We start from the raw sequence: 7805 nt of genomic DNA on the forward strand, positions 1-7805 counted from the left end.
CTGCCTCCATGTGTTCTGGGGTCTTCAGGAGGTGAATCTCAAGGTGAATCATCAGCACTTCCTCAACATCTCGGAGGACAATGCGGTGACAAGGTATTGAGAGTAAAACTAAAGGTATGTAAAGTATTGTTCTGAAAAAATAATTAGGATGGTTTTGCATTAATATTACTTCTTCACTACTGTGTATGTTGCATTTTACTTCTGTTATGTTCAAGGTTATTATCTAAAGTTTCCAACTAAATATACTGTTTGGTAGTTTAATCTACAACAATGCATTATGTTGTAAAAGACCATATTTTCGTGGTGTTGCTGTCCTGTGGAGAAAAAAAGAGAGAAAACTTAGTAGGCCTACTTCATGATTGGACAAGTATACTTAACAAATGTAATTGTTTACAACTATTAAAGGCAGCATCTGAAGAACTCTGACCAGTCAAACAGCTGTCACTGAACACTAAGCTGTGATATGCTCCTTATGCTTAACTGCCTAAAAATGCCTACATATGATCACTTCATTAACTGCTATATGTATGTGTATATTTTGTAGTTATTCACGTGTATGATTACATGTACATATATCTAAAGAAATAATTTAATGACAATTTTTATATAAAAAAATGTATATACAAATATTGTAATGTCTTTTTTGTGTTATTTAAAAATATTAAAATATATATATATATATATTTAATTATATTAATTTTTTTTTTATAAATTTGAGCTATGTATAATTATCATATATATTGTATAATTGTTCATTCTAGATACTTTTATTGAATTATTTGAGTGGCACTAATGATTGCCGATAAGGAATTTTGCGCGTTGTTACACTTTCACCGGCAGGTGGCGTCGGAGTCCAGATTATTGTACTTCTTTAATAACCGTCCCGTTCATAGACATTTACAAATGGACAAGTTGTGTGTGTGTGTGTGTGTGAGAGAGAGACAGAGAGTGAGTGAGTGTGTGTGAGTTTAAATCTAAGCATTTCATTAAGATATCAGATGATCTGCACTACGTATTTCTGTAAATATCTGCATATATTCACTTTTGGTCTTCATAGACTACAGGAGACAACTGAATTAGTGTTTTTGAAAAGAAAAAAAAATACATCATAACACATTTAATTAGTAAATTTAAAAAAATAGTAATATACATATTTGGATCAAATGGACAATGTAATAATACAAGATCTACTGTAGCAATATTATATTCACTATAGGTTTTCATATATACAGGAGGTGGAGTGATATATATGTTGTTGTGAATTTATATATAAAGTTACATTCAGATATTAACCACATTTAGCCCATCAGACATACCATGCTATCATATAGAACAGGAATTATAGAAATATTTATTTAATATTGATTTCTGTGTTAGTACTTGGGCACCACATTTTCTGTGCTTTTATTTTTATAAATAACAGTTCTTCATTTATATATTTTCCACTGGAGTCAGTGAGAACAAGAGCTTGTGTTTCGGTGGGGTTGTCTGGAGCAGTGCTGTGTCCACAATAAAACAGTAAAAACAAGACCAAAACACAGAAGAACAAGACCAAAATGGCCATTCTCATATGAAAAAGTGAAAATTGAATTCATACTCGTGCACAAGGTATTAAAACCAGCAAACGTTACAGAAATGAATATACACATATTGTTTAGTGGTGTCAAACCCTTCTAATTTGAAGCTCTCTAGAAGAAGACACACCCACTTTTGAACAGAACGCATGTCCATCTGAAAAATGTGTGACAGCGATAGGGAGATTTTTATTTTATTTTGTACTTAACTAATAAGGTAAAACAATGACTAAGCAAGTTTTCACACTAATACAGTAAATCTTACACATTTAACATGCTTTCATGCTCATCTTGAAGTTAAATTAATGTGCTGGCTATATTTACTTATTATAAAACTCAACAAGGATTTATTAAATCATGGCCACGAATTAAGAACGTCATAGTAATTCATAAATCTACAACACAAATTTTTAATTCGTGGGAATTAGTTATTAATTCATAGTTAGCGGCTCTCACTTTGGCTATGTAAACTTTGCTTCGTTTAAACGTAATATAATAAAATTTAACTGACTATCGGTACTCAGTCTGAAAGTGAACGCTATTTGTTAAGCCTTTGCTCAAGCTACGTAATTGGTCAGAACAGAATAGTAAAAAGAGATTGACACAGCCATTGTTACATTGCATTGCACTGCACAGATCTTCACCATCAAGTATGGAGTCACACAATGATGAGAAAGATACTTCTCAAGCCTTTGAGATTAGATCACAAGCTTCTAGCTGCAAGTCATGACAAAGATCAAGTCTGTCATCAGACAGTGTGGCAGCGACTCGGGCGAGAACTAAAGCAGAAGCAGCTGGAAGCTAAAGCACATTATGCAGAAAGAGAAACAACTATGATGAAGAAAAAAGCAGAAGTAGAAGCAGATTTATTCTTGCTAAAATCTCAAAAAGAAGCAAGTGCAGCATCCACTGAAGCGGCAATTTCTGAAGCAGCAGCTGACATCGAGGAAGGAAGTATAAATGAACTGGACAATGAGACAAACTCAGTTCACACTCAGCGAACTATGGAGCATGTTCAGACGCATACAGAGGATATACACAACACAACAGGGATATTATACATTACAGCACAAACATGTGAATGAAGGTGAAGCTCTGTTCGGTTTGAGACCCAATCAAACATTTAGTGGCTTTAGTTCATATCTGTCAACTTTAAGGTCATTCACTGTAAAACTGATATTTCAGAGTTGCAAATGAAACAAGAAGTTATAATTATTTGTTTTGTATAAAAAAAATGTTTTAATTAAAATTAAAATCAGTTTATATGAGAGTTGACAAAATCAGAACATCCGTCAAGTATTTAGGTCATTCGGTGTCACCTGAGGTCATGACCTCCGGCGCTACAAATGTAACATTTCTAAATTCCTCAAATGCTGATAAAAAAATTTTTTGGGCTCAATCAGGTCATTAGAATTTCAGCCAGCAGCAGAAACACGTAGGAGTCTGGAAGTATTATGAGAAATATGAAAGACAATAACTATTGGATACTCTGTTACCAAAACATCTGAATCCATACGACTGATTGGACCCTTGAGGTGTGTTTGATGACATCAGTCATAGAGGAGGATAGAGATCACTTTACAAATCATTCTGACCAACAACCAGCCGTTCAGATAGAAAGAGACTTAATGAAGAGCAGCTGTTCCTCAGAAGAGTCAGTGCATCCGACTTAAACATGACTTTGTTTCGACTGAGGATGGAGAAGGATCGGATCGTGTGATCACTGTTCTGCTGAGGAGGACAGTTAAAAACTGTTGCATGAACAGGAACTCGAACTGAAGACGGTTAAGCACTGACAGTTCACTATATCCTAAAGGTGTTAGAAACCGTTATTCACTTTTAGAAATATGGACAATTCTTAGAAAACATAACATAATAAATACAAAACAGCTTTAGTAACTGTCACTCAACTATTTAACATTTTGTAATAACATCACACACACACACCCATATATATATATATATACTTTACCGAAACACATAATCAAATCTTTCACTCTCATATAATAAGTGTAAACCTATCATGTTTGTTTCTGAATTAAGGGAATTACAGTGCTATAGTGAATTAAACAGGACGTTCAGATAAAAGTAAATGACCTGCCGTAAACCTCACAGAAGGACCCATAATTCCCATAATAAGGTTTTGTAGTCCAGGGTCACACATGAGATCAAGAGAGATTCTAACTGATATAATGCAGATATATACTAACCTTCTGTTAATAAGGCACAGTTATGGGCTCATAATTGGTCTATTGTTGGTCTACATCAGTGTTAATGTACAGACGGTCACTACATTCAACATCTGAAACATTTAACTTCCTGTCTGCAAAACTGCTCTAATGATCTCAAAAACACAATTTTTTTTGAGAGTGAGTTTCTTATCCACTAAAACTCACACATATACACACCTCACAGATCACATGACCATTAACTCACACTCATTCCTCGAATCAACAGCCGCAACTTTTCTTTTGTTCTCGTTTTTTTTCTCATGTAAAAATCCCACTGCCACCAGCCAAGACGTCTAGGCTTAAAGAATCATATAAAAATTCATAGACACTACATTCAGAAATCTGGAATGATAATAATAATGTTTGTGTCTCTTCTGCTCTGTAAAAATTGTGAAATATTAAATATTATATAAAATAGCACATAATATTTTCTATGTGAATATCTGCTAGAATGTAATTTATTTCTGTGATGCTCCGCTGTATTTTCAGCATCATTCCTCCAGTCTTCAGTGTCACATGATCTTCAGAAATCATGAAAATATTCTGATTTACTGCTCAAGAAACATTTCTGATTATTATCAATGTTGAAAACAGTTGTGCTGCTCAATATTTTTGTGGAAACTGTGATACGTTTTATTTTTCAGGATTCACAGATGGACAGAAAATTCAAAAGAACAGAATTTATCTGAAATATTTTAACATTAAAAATGCACTTTCGATCATTTTAATACATCATCGATGTATTCGATATAGTTTAAATTGGGTTCAGAATTCACGTATAAACTGGTTCCTGCATTCATACTTTTCCTGAAATACTGATGACGGATGCATTCTTTATTCTGTCATCAAGAAGATTTCCCCATTTTCCTTCCCTTTTAACAAGTACTGAAACAAATTCAGGAAAAAAACAAAGCTATAGCAGAACTGGAAAAAAGCTGAAAAAACAACATGCAGAATGCAAATAATAAAATGGTATTTAATCTAGCTGTATAATCGTCTGTATTTAGCAAAATAAACAGAACAGCCTGCAGATCTTCGGAGGCTGATTTAACTAAGGATACAGTTTAGCAAACAGCACTAATGTGTGTTTTCTCAGACTCAAACGGCTGATTTCCTCCTCCTCAGGCCTGTGTTTTCATGTGTTTGATTATCTGGAGAACTGAAGGAATGAGCTCAGACACAAACCAGAGTTAAACAGACAGTGTGCCGCAGCACTAGATGCCCTGACGCCCAAATCTGACAATAAATTCATAACTTTTCTGACTAAATCTTCAGCTCTAAAACGACAAGCAAATGCTGATCTCAGTGTAAGACAGTGTCATTTGAGACGCCATTATAGTCTTTGCTAATATTTTGAATTTAATTAAATTTTTATATTTTCTGTTTTCACTTTATTTATCTTCAAGTGTTTATTCTGTTGTTTTTAGTTTAAAAAAATTAGTTTAGGATTTTTTCAATGTATTTATAGTTTTTATTCGTTTTTATTTATTAGTTTAAGTAATATTAGAAATGAAGCCTTGGAAACTATAGTTAAAATAAATGTTAATATATATTACGGAATAAAAGGTATAAATATATATATATATATTCTGCATTTTTTAAAATAATTAAAAATTAAATAAACCATAAAAATGGAAAATTACAAAAAAGTTTTTAATACAAAACTCTTTACATTACAATTAAATAAACCATACACAATGTACATTTATTCCACATTTCATTAATTGCACATCAAAGTTGGAGAAATGCCTCTTAAAAGATAATTTGATGTCATTGTTGTGCAAAGCTTCAAACAGAGATTTAGAGGTTCAGCAAGAAATATTTTGTTTGACAACATTTACTACATATATTTTTTTGGACCATGTGAGTAAAGATGACAGAATTGTTATTTTTTGTTGGGTGAACATTAACTTTAATAAAAAAATTCTTAATTGGATTATTATTACTATGAAAATATGAAATGATTTCTTTAACGAAATTATACTCTACATAAAGTTTCAAGGTTACGCATGTAACGTCTCGGTTTAGTACATAACCCTCGTTCCCTGATTGAGGGAATGGAGATGTTATGTCGAACGACATATGGGGTCTCACTTGGGAGGCCAATCATCTCTGAGTTTAAGAGAAAGCGCCAATGAAAATTTGCTTGTGGATTTAACATACCTGAGCCACACGCCGTCCCCACGGGTATAAATAGGCAACAGGTGCATCCACTCTTTCAGGTTTTACACTGAGGAGCTGAGAACGTGTCCCAGCAACAGCAAATGGTTCAAGGTTGTGGCGCAGGGATATAACATCTCCTTTCCCTCCATCAGGGAACGAGGGTTACTTACGTAACAGATATGTTCCCTATCTGTCGGTCACTACGAGTTATGTCGAACGACATATGGGGTCCTATGGAAAACGCCACAACCTGAAAACAGTCACAACCCTGTGGTGCTGCAGTTGTCGACAAGCCGTGGCATGCCACAAAAGCTTAGCTTAAGGTCGTAGACTGTAACTGTAACAGTCTCTAAGTTCCAACTCAACCCCAATCTTATTTGGAGAGGTAGAAGATTGACACTCAAATTCAGATCTGTCAGGTTGTTTGCACTTTCAGATTCTGGGCATGCTTCCATGACTTGATGACTGTTTGATGAAATCTTGTAGTGCTTGATGTTTGACTCAGCCAACATGTTTTGGTGTTTTTAGTAGGCTGATGGCTTCAGCTGGACTGAATACAGAAATCAGGCCATCATCCACATAAAAATTTCTGTGGACAAAGTGCTTGGCTTTTCTACCATGCTCCTCTTCATCGAACTCAGCAGCTTATCTTATCCAAAAGATTGGCACAGCTAGAGACGGGCTGTTACCAAAAACATGAACTGTCATTTAGTACTCTGTGATTTCTTTGGAGAGAGATCGTTATCCTTGAAACACTGAAACCTCAGAAAGTTTTGGTTTCCTGACCTTGAAGCAGTAGAAAATTAGTTCTACATCAGTTGTGACTGCAATCTGCTCCTTATTAAAGCGCATCAAGAACCCCAGGAGCTTGTTGTTTAGGTCTGGTCCACAAAAAAAAAAATGCAAAAGTAAGGTAGAGTGGATTGGTATTGATCATTTGGAGTGCCAAACTGTTCTTTGACCTGAAGTTGAGCAGGGTGGGAAAAAGATGTGCGTCTATTTTGCTGTGTGTTTGTCCTGAAAACATTTGCAGTCTCGGACTTGTGAACTCCCCACATACGCACTTCTCCCACAGTGACCCAGTGACCCAAGTCAAGACACTGAGCATATGGCATGTTACCAGATACATTATATTTTCCTGAAAATTATGCACACTTTAGACATTTTTTGTGCTATTCCAGGTGTAGGAATTCCGTTGCGATCTTTAGGCAAGATATGGCATTCCAAGACTGTGGGAAGTGACACTAGAGTTGTCCCATTCAGTGAACTAACAATGAAATTGTTTGCTATTCTTCCCATTGTCTTTGTTGTACCTGCACGTGTACTTATAGTATAGGGGAAAGAATCTCTGTTGATCCCAAACAAGCTCGAAAAACATCCAGAACTACATACATCCTCTTAGCTTTTTCAAGGGAGTTAGATAGTCTGGTAGCATTCCCTGAGATTTCTGTGCAATATGAAGTAACCTCAGATGAGACATCACCTTCAGGCTCCCCTCCTTACTCTTGCTGAGTTATTGGAGAGTCCACTGCCCATGGAGCAGGCCCTGGGTGCACTGCAGAGACATGAAGACATGCAACACCTGAAGGAGATAGACTGTTCTTTGAGGTACGTTTTTCTTCTTCTTCTAAAACCACAGCACTTTGACAATCGTCGTTGTCTGTAGAATCAGAGTATCAGGAAACTTCTGACATTGTTCCACTGTGTGCGTCTGAACATGCTCCATAGTTCGCTGAGTGTGAACTGAGTTTGTCTCATTGTCCAGTTCATTTATATTTCCTTCCTCGATGTCAGCTGATGCTTCAGAAATCGCCGCTTCAGTGGATGCTGCACTTGC

General features: G+C 35.4%; 1 protein-coding gene across 1 annotated transcript in view; it reads left to right on the forward strand.

Moving 5' to 3' along the window:
• scarb2b (scavenger receptor class B, member 2b) overlaps nucleotides 1–7805 on the forward strand; it is a 59598-nt gene that overhangs the window by 27803 nt on the left and 23990 nt on the right. The window lies entirely within an intron of this gene.

Source organism: Carassius gibelio, chromosome A21 (assembly GCF_023724105.1).
Source record: "Carassius gibelio isolate Cgi1373 ecotype wild population from Czech Republic chromosome A21, carGib1.2-hapl.c, whole genome shotgun sequence".
NCBI lineage: Eukaryota > Metazoa > Chordata > Actinopteri > Cypriniformes > Cyprinidae > Carassius > Carassius gibelio.